Source organism: Siphateles boraxobius, unplaced genomic scaffold (assembly GCF_051911475.1).
Source record: "Siphateles boraxobius isolate OS27281-9 unplaced genomic scaffold, OSU_SipBor_1 81, whole genome shotgun sequence".
NCBI classification, from domain to species: Eukaryota; Metazoa; Chordata; class Actinopteri; order Cypriniformes; family Leuciscidae; genus Siphateles; species Siphateles boraxobius.
The window spans coordinates 1,312,589-1,327,805 of record NW_027509210.1 but is presented as its reverse complement, the minus strand read 5'-3'; the positions used below and the strand labels follow the sequence as shown (position 1 = coordinate 1,327,805).

At 43.8% G+C, this 15,217-nt stretch overlaps 1 protein-coding gene and 1 long non-coding RNA gene across 2 annotated transcripts in view; one reads left to right on the top strand and one right to left on the bottom strand.

Moving 5' to 3' along the window:
* LOC143730748 (NACHT, LRR and PYD domains-containing protein 12-like) overlaps positions 1–15,217 on the top strand; it is a 277,613-nt gene that overhangs the window by 173,679 nt on the left and 88,717 nt on the right. The gene's annotated exons all lie outside the window — the stretch shown is intronic.
* Positions 10,061–10,719, bottom strand: LOC143730810 (uncharacterized). The gene is made up of 3 exons (XR_013200649.1): positions 10,680–10,719; positions 10,338–10,485; positions 10,061–10,124 (listed from the first exon to the last, which is right to left on the bottom strand). It is a non-coding gene; the product is annotated as an uncharacterized LOC143730810 (long non-coding RNA).

The following is a 15,217-nucleotide window of genomic DNA, read 5'->3' as shown; positions in this document are numbered from 1 at the left end:
CAAACTAATGACCTTTCATCCATTATTTCTTCCACTATGCTACCATTATGATCTGTCTTCCTGCTACCCCAAAGACTATTGTGGGCATTAAAATCACCACACCATATTTCTCTTCTATGTATTTTCCCCGCCATCTCCCTAAATATATCACTTTCAAGATTTTTACATGGATTATAATAATTAATAATTTTAATATTTCCATATTTTCTTACATTAAATATTTCTATAATAACACATTCTAATTCTTTATTCATGAGATTTTTCTCATAAGCTATTCCATCTTTAATAAAAATAGCACATCCTCCTCCACTACCATTACTTCTATCCTGTCTTTCTACGCTATATCCAGGAATCTTAAATTCTAAATTAGGTTTTAACCATGTTTCTTGAACGCATATTATATCTGGAATTATTTCTAATTCATAAACAAACTTTTTAAATTCTTGTCCATTGGCAATTAAACTTCTGGCATTCCATTGAAGTATGTGTAAAACCATGATAACAGCTATGATCCTAATCCTGAACATTCTCTATTGTTTCAGTGGTACTCAGAATGGAATGGATCTGTTCTGCTTGAATTTCTTTCATATCTAAAAACCTTCCAGCTGCTGTTACAACTGCTTTGATTTTGTCACTTTTCTTCTTCATTTGTACTGTGATATTAACAATATGACACATGAATGCTACAAAGTTTTCTTTTTTCACCACCATTGTATTTTCATCCACTTTACATTTATGCAAACATGTGTTTTGACTATTTGTTGTTGGTTTCACCCACAGTCTGCCCGTTCTCTGCTCTTTATACCAGCTCCTGCTGATTACCAACTGGAGACAGGTGTGCACACTAGCTAATTGCCAACTGGAGACAGGTGTGCACACAGGACCTGCAGAGGACAAAGAACCAGCAGTACACCTGGGCAGACACACACACAGGGCCTAAGGACCGTAACAAGCAAAGCTAACAACTAAGCAAAGCTAGACAGACTTTTTTCTCGAATATTATAAACAGCAATATAAACAACACGCGCACTCTTTTTGCTACTGTAGAGAGACTGACAAACCCCCCAAGCCAGATTCCCAGTGAAATGCTCTCAGACAGCAAGTGCAGTGAGTTTGCTTCTTTCTTCTCTGAGAAAATCAATAATATCAGAAAGGTGATCAGCTCATCCTTGAGTTGCGCTGGGGTCAGGCAGATCAGACAACAGCCTGAGAAAGTAGCCACTATGTCTGATTTCGAAGAAATTGATGGCAAAATTTTGGAAGAAACCGTACAGCACCTAAAAACATCAACCTGCGCCCTTGATGCACTTCCCACATCTTTTTTCAAAAATGTGTTACACAGCTTAGAAGCAGATCTCCTAGAAGTGGTAAATGCCTCACTTCTCTCTGGGAGTTTTCCGACCTCCCTGAAAACTGCAGTTGTCAAGCCCCTCCTGAAAAAGAGCAATCTGGATAAGACCATATTAAACAACTATAGACAGATCTCAAATCTTCCTTTCATAGGCAAGATCATTGAAAAAGTTGTCTTCAATCAGCTGAACAAATTCTTAAGCTCGAATGGATACTTTGACAATTTTCAATCTGGTTTCCGACCGCATCACAGCACAGAGAACAGCGCTCATAAAGATAATAAATGATATTCGCTTAAATACTGATACAGGCAAATTATCAGTGCTGGTACTACTCGACCTCAGTGCCGCATTTGACACTGTCGATCACAACATACTTCTTGACAGGCTGGAAAACTGGGTCGGGCTTTCTGGGATAGTCCTAAAATGGTTCAGGTCATACTTGGTAGGGAGAGGTTATTATGTGAGTATTGGAGATCATAAGTCTGAGTTAACATCTATGACATGCGGAGTCCCTCAAGGCTCAATTCTTGCGCCACTCCTATTCAACCTGTACATGCTCCCAATGAGCCAAATAATGAGAAAGAACCAAATCGCTTACCATAGCTATGCAGACGACACACAGCTCTACTTATCCCTATCGCCTAACGATTACAGCCCCATTGACTCCCTTTGCCAATGCATTGATGAAGTAAACAATTGGATGTGCCAAAACTTTCTTCAGTTAAACAAAGACAAAACTGAAGTCATTGCGTTTGGAAACAAAGATGAAGTTCTCAAGGTGAACGCATACCTTCAGTCTAGGGGTCAAACAACTAAAAATCAAGTCAGGAATCTGTCTCTGGAGTCAGACCTTAGTTTCAGTAGTCATGTCAAAGCAATAACTAAATCAGCATATTATCACCTGAAAAATATTGCAAGAATTAGATGCTTTGTTTCCAGTCAAGACTTAGAGAAACTTGTGCATGCTTTCATCACCAGTAGGGTGGATTATTGTAATGGACTTCTCACTGGCCTTCCCAAAAAGACCATAAGACAGTTGCAGCTCATACAGAACGCTGAGCAGAACCAGAACATATGAACACATCACACCAGTCCTCAGGTCTTTACACTGGCTGCCAGTTACATTTAGGATTGATTTTAAAGTATTATTACTGGTATATAAATCATTCAATGGCCTAGGACCTCAATACATTGCAGATATGCTCAGTGAATATAAACCCAACAGATCACTCAGATCATTAGGATCACATCGGCTAGAAATACCAAGGGTTCACTCTAAGCATGGCGAGTCTGCTTTTAGCTACTATGCCAGCCGCAGCTGGAACCAGCTTCCAGAAGAGATCAGATGTGCTCCTACAGTCACATTCAAATCCAGACTCAAAACACATCTGTTTAACTGTGCATTTACTGAATGAGCACTGTGCCACTGTTCGTCCGACTGTTTGCACTGTATTTTATTTTATGTTTTAATTATTCTGATTTCTGTATTTTATCTTTTATTCTAAACTGTTTTAATTATTCTGATTTCTTTTGATTATTTTAATTTCTTCTATGTAAAGCACTTTGAATTACCATTGTGTATGAAATGTGCTATATAAATAAACTTGCCTTGCCTTGCCTTGCCTATATAGAACATTAAAAGGTTCTATCAGGCGCTATGTATTTGGAACCCCTTTTTAAGGGTTCAATCAAAAGAATCCTTTAGGGTTTTTTGTAACCAGGAAAAAGGTTCTATATGGAACCTTTTAGGGGTTCATTCAATATCATTTGTTTTGTCCTTTCCGGATTAAATATTTCATATTATTGACAAACATCAAGACCCTAAAATGTAAAAATGTAATTCACATAAAAAAAAAAGCACACCCAAAGTGCACAGAACTAGTAATTTATTTATATTAACAAACATAATTACTATTACTGAAATAATGCTACTGTAATTTCAAGTATTCAAGCCTTTTAAATGTACAAATCAACATTAAAACATCAACCATTTAAAAAATATCTTATAAATAATGAAAATAGAGTTTCACCTACATCTACATATTACACAATAAGTCCATTAAATGTACAAAATTACATTAATCTATCACTAACAAATAATGCAAATATACAGATTCATCTAAATTCCCATCAGTGTTAGAACAACATCAAGTCCCTCAAAACTACAAATACATATTAATATAACTCACAATGGAAATATACAGATATAGAAGTACTTCAAATCTACAAATGTACATTAATATCACTCATAAATAATTGTAATAACAGATTAAAATTCAGATCAGAATTTCAGAATAACATCAATCGCCTCATTTACAAATTTACATTAGCACTATTCATGACATATCAAAGTATTATGATAATTGATTATACATTTTGAGCACTGGGACAGACAGTTATTTTTGGCTGCTGGAGCGTTTAAACAGGTAGTGCTCAACAAAATTCATCGTGTGAGTGATGTGCTTGGGGTATTCCACACTGAATACGAAATAAGCAGCAAAGAGTCACTCCATTGCCTCCATCACATCCATTTCTGCACTCACAATGTTGACACCCTCCATATTGATGCTGGTTCTTTTTGCATTCAGTCCAGCATCAGAACTCTTTACTCTATTAAACACAATATCCAAACACTATCAAATATAATGATGCCTTTAATATGAGGTGAACATTACTTGCTTGTAGCTTTTATTAAAAAAAATATGTACAATATATAAAATATTGTATAAATAATTGACTATATACATGAAGAATAACGGGTGTCTGAGAGTAACACTGTTTCCCTTTCAAGGGAACTCGAGCTGCGTTGAGACGCGGTGGGAACGCTCTGCGTGATTGCGTCGTGAAGCACGTGTATAATCAGTCCAATGGAAGAGCGAGACGTCATAGGCGGTGACGTCATAGACCAGGAAGCTATAAAGCACACCAGAAAACAGACCGCGACAGCTTCTGTTGCCTTCAGCAAGCGATCTGTGTATTCTGTCCTTGTCATATTTATTGTTGTCTGTCAAGTTGCAATATATATATATATTATGGCAAAAGAGAGCAAGCAGCTTTTGTGTTGTTCCCTGCCCACGTTATATCACGGGTGGGGACACACACATCAGCTTTTTGTTACTATTTGGGAGTGGAGCATGCCACAGTCAGTTCTCGAGGGGGCTGACTGTGAGCATTGCGAGAAACTGTCCGTGAGGACGCTCCGCTCCCGCCGGGCGTTCTTCGAGGAGGACGGTTCGGTTCGCGCTCCCCGCGCGGGTCCCGCTGTTGCCGATGCACGGCGGCGACTCGCATTTTGGGGTTCGCAAACGGATCTGACAGCGGGGGTTGGGACGGGCTCTGCCCTATCTCAGCTTTCACCGGCCAGATCCAGTGCTGGCGATTTCCAGTTCCGAGGAATTGGTATCGTTAGTGTTTTGTTTAGAAAAAGAGAACAAAACAAATAAAGATATTAAGAAAAGGCAGATGTTTGAGTTTTCAATAAATGAATAAATAAGTCAGCTCATAACTCTGTTGAATAAAGAGGAGCTTTAAAAGGAGGTTTATCTAGTGTTGTTGCTAGTTAAATATTTTCTGGCCAGCTGAACTTTATGAGAGTGAAAATAAGGAGTTTATTAGATGAAATAAATCTAAAAACCGGAAAACTCTGTATCTCAGCCTCCTCGTCGGGGACTGCCGTTTTTCCCTATCTCCACACCACACTGAGGTGTCAAGATCGTGGAATAAGTCGGTTTCTATTTTATGTGTTTAATGCCCTACGTCTAACTATAGTAATGCTATGGGTATTAAGTATCATGGTATGACAGTGCCTCGGGTTAAAGAGACGCTTGCTAGCTTTCTCTCTCCCGAGTCGGCGTCATAATTTTTAACCCCGACGTTACCCACCAGCCATCTAAATAAAAAATTTTTTAGGCAACGCTGGTGGGTAAATTATAAAGACATGGATGAATGTGAGGTTGTCAGCACTGACGCTATTCGAGAATTGCGTCGTGCAAAAACAGATAAACTATACTGGGGAGGGACGGTTTCGAGAAATCGTTTCTCCTCTGCGTCCTCTGGGTGGCGACTCTCTGAGGAGGGTCGTACACGGCCAGTTCGGTTGTTTTCCTGCTGGTGGCCACGGACTGATATATATATATATATATATATATATATATATATATATATACGTTTTTCTGATTTAAAAGTAAAGAAAAATAAGATAAAATTATGTCTGTTCTTCTGGATGCTCCGCTTTCAAGAAACTAAGAATAAACCGTTCAGCGGCGTTCCAGAGGTTTCTTCCTCACCAATCTATGTTCCTGAGACTGCTGGGCGGAGCAGTCTCAGTCTACTAAGCTCCTCGCAGCACAGCGAGCATCGCCATTTGGGCTCCTCCACAATCAAAGGGGACTTGGGTGGCGGTAGCAGTCTAGCCAGTTAGAGATATGCAAGATCTGAGGACTATTTTATCTCTAAAAATGCTTGGACAATAGGAAGCCCTGATGCCGTGGCTATCAGGCTTCTAAAGGGTGGTCCCCTCCGGGGTAGGGATGGTTTTCGAGAAAATCGTTTCTCCTCGGCGCCCTCTGGGGTGCGACTCTCTGAGGAGGGTCGCAGCGCTGCCAGTTCGGTTTTCCTGCCGGTTCGCCGTTCAGGACACCAAGGGGTCAGTGTCCCCAAACGATCCTCCGAGGGGGGTCGTAGAGCAGTCAGTTCGGTTTCCCTGCCGGTTCGCCGTTTCAGGGTGCCGAGGTGCCTGCTTTTTCCAATGATCCTCCGAGGAGGGTCATTGGAACTAAGTTATTTAAAGGGAGGCAAGATCTGAGGACTGTCATCTCTAATAAAGCTTCTGAGGGCTCCTCCGGGGCAGGGACGGTTTTGAGAAATCGTTTCTCCTCGGCGCCCTCTGGGGTGCGACTCTCTGAGGAGGGTCGCAGCGCTGCCAGTTCGGTTGTTCCCTGCCGGTTCGCCGTTCAGGGCACCGAGGTGTCAGCGTCCCCATACGATCCTCCGAGGAGGGTCGTAGAACGGTCAGTTCGGTTGTTCCCTGCCGGTTCGCCGCTTCAGGGCACCGTACTGACTGTTCAACCAAATCCAGAGGCCAGTCTTGAGAGACTGGTTCCCCTAGTAGAATTTCTGGCAGCGTGGAAACTACTGCCACATATTTCTCGGTGGGTCCTGCACACTATAGAAAAGGGTTCAGAATTCGGTTCTTGTCCGCCCAGATTTCTAGGGGTCCTCCCCACTGTGGTGGACCCCGAGGAGGCTTTGGTTATGGAGCAGGAAGTACTGACACTTCTGCAAAAGGAGCTGTAGAAGGGGTTCCTCCTCCCGGCAGACAGTCAGGGTTTTACTGCCATTACTTCATTGTTCCGAAAGAGGATGAGGGGTTGCGTCCTACTCTAGACCTGCGTCAATTAAACAGCATATTATGCTTACGCTAAATATGATTGTGTCACAGATTCAGTCCGAGGACTGGTTTGTCACAATAGAGTTAAAGGACGCTTACTTATCTATCCATCCTCATAACAGGAGGTTCCTGAGGTTTGCTTTCAGGGGCGAAGCATACCAGTATCGGGTTCTTCCATTCGGCCTAGGTTATCACCCCACACCTTTTACAATATGCGTGGATGCAGCTCTGGCTCCTCTGAGATTCCAGGGCATTCGCGTATTAAATTATATCGACGATTGGTTGATTTTTAGCTCAGTCCGAGCTTTTGGCAGTTCAACATCGAGATGTTGTTCTGTCCCACATAAGGAGGTTGGGGTTGGGGCTCAACACCAAAAAGAGTGTACTCCTCCCAGCTTGAGGACCACTTTCTAGGTGTATTATGGGATTCGACAACAATGCAAGCACGTCTGTCTCCTGCACGTATTTCTGCGATTCTCACAGCCGTAAAGAATGTAAACTAGGTCAGTCACTCACTGCAAACAGTCTCTGAGACTGTTGGGGCTCATGGTAGTTGCGTCTAACGTAGTTACTTTCTGCCTTCTGTACATGAGACCCCTGCAGTGGTGGCTCGGGACCAAGGGGTTTTCTCCGAGGGGAAATCCGTTTTTCGCATGATCAAGGTCATGCGGCTATGCCTTCGTGCCTCGGTCATGTGGAAGAAACCTTGGTTCCTCGCCCAGGGCCCAGTGCTGGGTGCTTCTTGTCGACGCGTCACGCTATCGACGGATGCTTCCCTCACAGGATGGGGGGCGGTCATGAGTGGCCGCTCGGTGAACGGTCTTTGGCTGGGGCTCATGGCAGTTGCGTCCAACGTAGTTACTTTTGGCCTTCTGTACATGAGACCCCTGCAGTGGTGGCTCGGGACCAAGGGGTTTTCTCCGAGGGGAAATCCGTTTTCGCATGATCAAGGTCACGCGGCTATGCCTTCGTGCCTCGGTCATGTGGAAGAACCTTGGTTCCTCGCCCAGGCCCAGTGTTGGGGGCTTCTTGTCGACGCATAATGCTATCGACGGATGTTTCCCTCACAAGTCGGGGGCAATCATGAGTGGTTGGTCGGCGAAGGGTCCGGACAACACACTGATGGTCTCGTATATCAGAGCAGATATCCTGTTGAGGCAGGGGCTGTGGCCCGGGGAATGGAGACTTCACCCCGAGGTGGTGGAGCTTCTTAGGGAGAACTTCGGTCAAACTACAAGTCGACCTTTCGCATCGCTTGTACAATGCATTGCCCTTGTGTTTCTCCCTCACGCATCCAGCTCCGCTTGGACTGGATGTAATGTAATAGGTGTGGTTGCCACTACACCTATACGCTTTTCCCGATATCTTTGCTCCTGGGAGCTCTGGAGTTGTGGATACTATGGGCTCGGCCTCTGAGGGGGCCCAGCTCATAGATTCAGGTTTCTTGACCGAGGTCGTGGAGACCATACTCCAGTCTAGAGCTCCCTCCACGAGAAGACTAATATGCTGTTCTCTGCCTGGTGCAGAGAACGCCTTCTGAATCTCGTTTCTGCCCTTTTTGGTACAGTACTTGATTTCTGTAATGAATGTTTCTTTCTGGGCTATCTCTGAGGAGAGATCCCTAATTTCGTCTTCTCCGTGGTACATGAGGCTGAGGCCTGCACGTACTTGGATTTGCACCTGGTTGGTGGTAGTATTTCTTCATCCCAGATCGGGTTGTATTTCTAGGTCCCTACTAAATGTGCGGTCATTTGTGCTCCAGGCCTTCTGTCCTCCACCTTTAATACCCCAGATCAGGAAAATCTTAAATCTGTTATGCCCTGTCCGGGCTTTGGATGCTTAGGTCCACAGAGCTGCTCAGTGGCGTTTATCAGAACAATTATTTGTCTGCTTCGGGTAACCTAAGATAGGTTGCCCTGCATCTAGACAGATAATGAGCAAGTGGGTAGTTGAGGCTATCTCACTTGCTTATGAAGCGGCCGGACAGCGTTCACCTTTGGCTGTTCAGGCCCATTCTACTAGGAGTATGGCTGCCTCTAGGCTTTAATTTCGGGTGTTTCCCTTCAGGATATTTGTAATGCGGCAGGCTGGTCCTCACCTCATACATTTGTCAGATTTTATGACCTACACCTCTCCACTCCCGGGGCTAGGTTGCTTGCTTCTAGTGTGCGCAAGGACTTCACACAGAACGGGCATTTGACTTATGGCGTAGTGGGTATGGGGTTCCCACCGCGTCTCAACGCAGCTCGAGTTCCCTTGAAAGGGAACGTCTCAGGTTACGTATGTAACCCTGGTTCCCTGAGAGGGAACGAGACGCTGCGTTCTCCCGCCATACTTCCTGCATGCCCTGATCGACTTGCTTCAGGCTTTTTCAGAAGCTGTCGCGGTCTGTTTTCTGGTGTGCTTTATAGCTTCCTGGTCTATGACGTCACCGCCTATGACGTCTCGCTCTTCCATTGGACTGATTATACACGTGCTTCACGACGCAATCACGCAGAGCGTTCCCACCGCGTCTCAACGCAGCGTCTCGTTCCCTCTCAGGGAACCAGGGTTACATACGTAACCTGAGACGTTCCTTGCTGTCAGAAAGTCACAGTTTGAGTCCTGAAGAGTGTGTGTGTGTGTGTGTGTGAGAGTGTGTGTGTGTGTGTGTGTGTGTGTGTGTGTGTGTGTGTGTGTGTGTGTGTGTGTGTGTGTGTGTGTGTGTGTGTGTGTGTGTGTGTGTGTGTGTGTGTGTGTGTGTGTGTGTGATGATGATGATGAAGGGTTTGATGAGAATCTCCTTTGACATTAGAATCAAACTTTACAGGCCCGTCTGGATCACATTATACTAGAAATCACAAATATATATCAGATTATCCTCATATATATGGATTATGTTCTCAATTTAAAACAGACTAAAAAATTAAATTAAGTTCAATAATAATCAAACACTCACAGTTTGGCTTTAGTTTCTTCATACTGTCACATCTATGAAGTCTCTGTCCTCTTTCCTCTCGTGATTCACTGGTTTGTGTCTCATTTCTGTCCTCCATTTTTCTCTCAGTCTTCTTGTTTTCTGCTGATCTGTGATTTCTGCTGATTTTCTTTCTCCTCTTCATTTGAATCTGTTCAATCACACAGACAGAGTTTCATTAAAGCGTTATAACATCATATCACGAGACATCAGATCAACTCCTGATCAACATCTGCATGAGCTCAGTGTTATTACAACATCTCAGATTAACACTGCAATATTCATAATAATCAATGATGATGATAAATATATAAATGTGATGTTACGTGTGAGTCCTGATCATAATCATCTTTCTCTTCTCACCTCATGTTTGATCATATTTGATTCATCAGAACGACACTTTACAGCTCGACTGGATCAACAGAGACTGTAAATGAAGAAAACAACCCGTTATCATCATAATTATAATACAGAGACTGAACTGATGATATAGATTCAGATCATGTCACAGATAACATGCACTTCAAATATAGAATTTAAAACATTTCTGATAAAATAGCAAATAATCCAGTCATGGATATGAAATAAAGCTCGTCAGTAAAGATGAGAAATTAAATGTGTTTAGAAACATGTTTGTGACCTGTGAGAAGAAGAGAGATGTAGAATAATCCAGAGTGTTTATAAAATCACTGAATATAGAAAGATAAATCCTTCTTCTGTAGTTTGTGATAGTCCAGATATATTCCTGTCATGCATTCATTTCTCTTGTGTTCAGATTCTGCACAAATCTGTTTGAAAAACAATACAGAGATATAATATATAGTTAAAATGAAATGTTCACATTTGTTAGTGATTTTATAGTTAAATGCATATTTATCTTTCAGTTTCACTACAATAATTTTTACACTAACATATCTGTTCATAATTAATTTCTAAACAACATACTGTTATAAAATGTTTAAAGATGAAAGTGTTTAATTACCTTGTGATGATCTGGAAAGAGAAGCTCCAGTGTTTTACTGACAGTCTGACAGCAGAACTGACTTTATACCAGGACACTACTACCAGTGACACTACAATCTGGTTACTACCAGAGGCGGAGTGGAGAAACACTACAAACCACTCCTCCTGAAATATCTTATTACCGTAAAGAAGGTACGGTAAATGTACAAAATTACATTAATCTATCACTAACAAATAATGCAAATATACAGATTCATCTAAATTCCCATCAGTGTTAGAACAACATCAAGTCCCTCAAAACTACAAATACATATTAATATAACTCACAATGGAAATATACAGATATAGAAGTACTTCAAATCTACAAATGTACATTAATATCACTCATAAATAATTGTAATAACAGATTAAAATTCAGATCAGAATTTCAGAATAACATCAATCGCCTCATTTACAAATTTACATTAGCACTATTCATGACATATCAAAGTATTATGATAATTGATTATACATTTTGAGCACTGGGACAGACAGTTATTTTTGGCTGCTGGAGCGTTTAAACAGGTAGTGCTCAACAAAATTCATCGTGTGAGTGATGTGCTTGGGGTATTCCACACTGAATACGAAATAAGCAGCAAAGAGTCACTCCATTGCCTCCATCACATCCATTTCTGCACTCACAATGTTGACACCCTCCATATTGATGCTGGTTCTTTTTGCATTCAGTCCAGCATCAGAACTCTTTACTCTATTAAACACAATATCCAAACACTATCAAATATAATGATGCCTTTAATATGAGGTGAACATTACTTGCTTGTAGCTTTTATTAAAAAAAATATGTACAATATATAAAATATTGTATAAATAATTGACTATATACATGAAGAATAACGGGTGTCTGAGAGTAACACTGTTTCCCTTTCAAGGGAACTCGAGCTGCGTTGAGACGCGGTGGGAACGCTCTGCGTGATTGCGTCGTGAAGCACGTGTATAATCAGTCCAATGGAAGAGCGAGACGTCATAGGCGGTGACGTCATAGACCAGGAAGCTATAAAGCACACCAGAAAACAGACCGCGACAGCTTCTGTTGCCTTCAGCAAGCGATCTGTGTATTCTGTCCTTGTCATATTTATTGTTGTCTGTCAAGTTGCAATATATATATATATTATGGCAAAAGAGAGCAAGCAGCTTTTGTGTTGTTCCCTGCCCACGTTATATCACGGGTGGGGACACACACATCAGCTTTTTGTTACTATTTGGGAGTGGAGCATGCCACAGTCAGTTCTCGAGGGGGCTGACTGTGAGCATTGCGAGAAACTGTCCGTGAGGACGCTCCGCTCCCGCCGGGCGTTCTTCGAGGAGGACGGTTCGGTTCGCGCTCCCCGCGCGGGTCCCGCTGTTGCCGATGCACGGCGGCGACTCGCATTTTGGGGTTCGCAAACGGATCTGACAGCGGGGGTTGGGACGGGCTCTGCCCTATCTCAGCTTTCACCGGCCAGATCCAGTGCTGGCGATTTCCAGTTCCGAGGAATTGGTATCGTTAGTGTTTTGTTTAGAAAAAGAGAACAAAACAAATAAAGATATTAAGAAAAGGCAGATGTTTGAGTTTTCAATAAATGAATAAATAAGTCAGCTCATAACTCTGTTGAATAAAGAGGAGCTTTAAAAGGAGGTTTATCTAGTGTTGTTGCTAGTTAAATATTTTCTGGCCAGCTGAACTTTATGAGAGTGAAAATAAGGAGTTTATTAGATGAAATAAATCTAAAAACCGGAAAACTCTGTATCTCAGCCTCCTCGTCGGGGACTGCCGTTTTTCCCTATCTCCACACCACACTGAGGTGTCAAGATCGTGGAATAAGTCGGTTTCTATTTTATGTGTTTAATGCCCTACGTCTAACTATAGTAATGCTATGGGTATTAAGTATCATGGTATGACAGTGCCTCGGGTTAAAGAGACGCTTGCTAGCTTTCTCTCTCCCGAGTCGGCGTCATAATTTTTAACCCCGACGTTACCCACCAGCCATCTAAATAAAAAATTTTTTAGGCAACGCTGGTGGGTAAATTATAAAGACATGGATGAATGTGAGGTTGTCAGCACTGACGCTATTCGAGAATTGCGTCGTGCAAAAACAGATAAACTATACTGGGGAGGGACGGTTTCGAGAAATCGTTTCTCCTCTGCGTCCTCTGGGTGGCGACTCTCTGAGGAGGGTCGTACACGGCCAGTTCGGTTGTTTTCCTGCTGGTGGCCACGGACTGATATATATATATATATATATATATATATATATATATATATATATATATATACGTTTTTCTGATTTAAAAGTAAAGAAAAATAAGATAAAATTATGTCTGTTCTTCTGGATGCTCCGCTTTCAAGAAACTAAGAATAAACCGTTCAGCGGCGTTCCAGAGGTTTCTTCCTCACCAATCTATGTTCCTGAGACTGCTGGGCGGAGCAGTCTCAGTCTACTAAGCTCCTCGCAGCACAGCGAGCATCGCCATTTGGGCTCCTCCACAATCAAAGGGGACTTGGGTGGCGGTAGCAGTCTAGCCAGTTAGAGATATGCAAGATCTGAGGACTATTTTATCTCTAAAAATGCTTGGACAATAGGAAGCCCTGATGCCGTGGCTATCAGGCTTCTAAAGGGTGGTCCCCTCCGGGGTAGGGATGGTTTTCGAGAAAATCGTTTCTCCTCGGCGCCCTCTGGGGTGCGACTCTCTGAGGAGGGTCGCAGCGCTGCCAGTTCGGTTTTCCTGCCGGTTCGCCGTTCAGGACACCAAGGGGTCAGTGTCCCCAAACGATCCTCCGAGGGGGGTCGTAGAGCAGTCAGTTCGGTTTCCCTGCCGGTTCGCCGTTTCAGGGTGCCGAGGTGCCTGCTTTTTCCAATGATCCTCCGAGGAGGGTCATTGGAACTAAGTTATTTAAAGGGAGGCAAGATCTGAGGACTGTCATCTCTAATAAAGCTTCTGAGGGCTCCTCCGGGGCAGGGACGGTTTTGAGAAATCGTTTCTCCTCGGCGCCCTCTGGGGTGCGACTCTCTGAGGAGGGTCGCAGCGCTGCCAGTTCGGTTGTTCCCTGCCGGTTCGCCGTTCAGGGCACCGAGGTGTCAGCGTCCCCATACGATCCTCCGAGGAGGGTCGTAGAACGGTCAGTTCGGTTGTTCCCTGCCGGTTCGCCGCTTCAGGGCACCGTACTGACTGTTCAACCAAATCCAGAGGCCAGTCTTGAGAGACTGGTTCCCCTAGTAGAATTTCTGGCAGCGTGGAAACTACTGCCACATATTTCTCGGTGGGTCCTGCACACTATAGAAAAGGGTTCAGAATTCGGTTCTTGTCCGCCCAGATTTCTAGGGGTCCTCCCCACTGTGGTGGACCCCGAGGAGGCTTTGGTTATGGAGCAGGAAGTACTGACACTTCTGCAAAAGGAGCTGTAGAAGGGGTTCCTCCTCCCGGCAGACAGTCAGGGTTTTACTGCCATTACTTCATTGTTCCGAAAGAGGATGAGGGGTTGCGTCCTACTCTAGACCTGCGTCAATTAAACAGCATATTATGCTTACGCTAAATATGATTGTGTCACAGATTCAGTCCGAGGACTGGTTTGTCACAATAGAGTTAAAGGACGCTTACTTATCTATCCATCCTCATAACAGGAGGTTCCTGAGGTTTGCTTTCAGGGGCGAAGCATACCAGTATCGGGTTCTTCCATTCGGCCTAGGTTATCACCCCACACCTTTTACAATATGCGTGGATGCAGCTCTGGCTCCTCTGAGATTCCAGGGCATTCGCGTATTAAATTATATCGACGATTGGTTGATTTTTAGCTCAGTCCGAGCTTTTGGCAGTTCAACATCGAGATGTTGTTCTGTCCCACATAAGGAGGTTGGGGTTGGGGCTCAACACCAAAAAGAGTGTACTCCTCCCAGCTTGAGGACCACTTTCTAGGTGTATTATGGGATTCGACAACAATGCAAGCACGTCTGTCTCCTGCACGTATTTCTGCGATTCTCACAGCCGTAAAGAATGTAAACTAGGTCAGTCACTCACTGCAAACAGTCTCTGAGACTGTTGGGGCTCATGGTAGTTGCGTCTAACGTAGTTACTTTCTGCCTTCTGTACATGAGACCCCTGCAGTGGTGGCTCGGGACCAAGGGGTTTTCTCCGAGGGGAAATCCGTTTTTCGCATGATCAAGGTCATGCGGCTATGCCTTCGTGCCTCGGTCATGTGGAAGAAACCTTGGTTCCTCGCCCAGGGCCCAGTGCTGGGTGCTTCTTGTCGACGCGTCACGCTATCGACGGATGCTTCCCTCACAGGATGGGGGGCGGTCATGAGTGGCCGCTCGGTGAACGGTCTTTGGCTGGGGCTCATGGCAGTTGCGTCCAACGTAGTTACTTTTGGCCTTCTGTACATGAGACCCCTGCAGTGGTGGCTCGGGACCAAGGGGTTTTCTCCGAGGGGAAATCCGTTTTCGCATGATCAAGGTCACGCGGCTATGCCTTCGTGCCTCGGTCATGTGGAAGAACCTTGGTTCCTCGCCCAGGCCCAGTGTT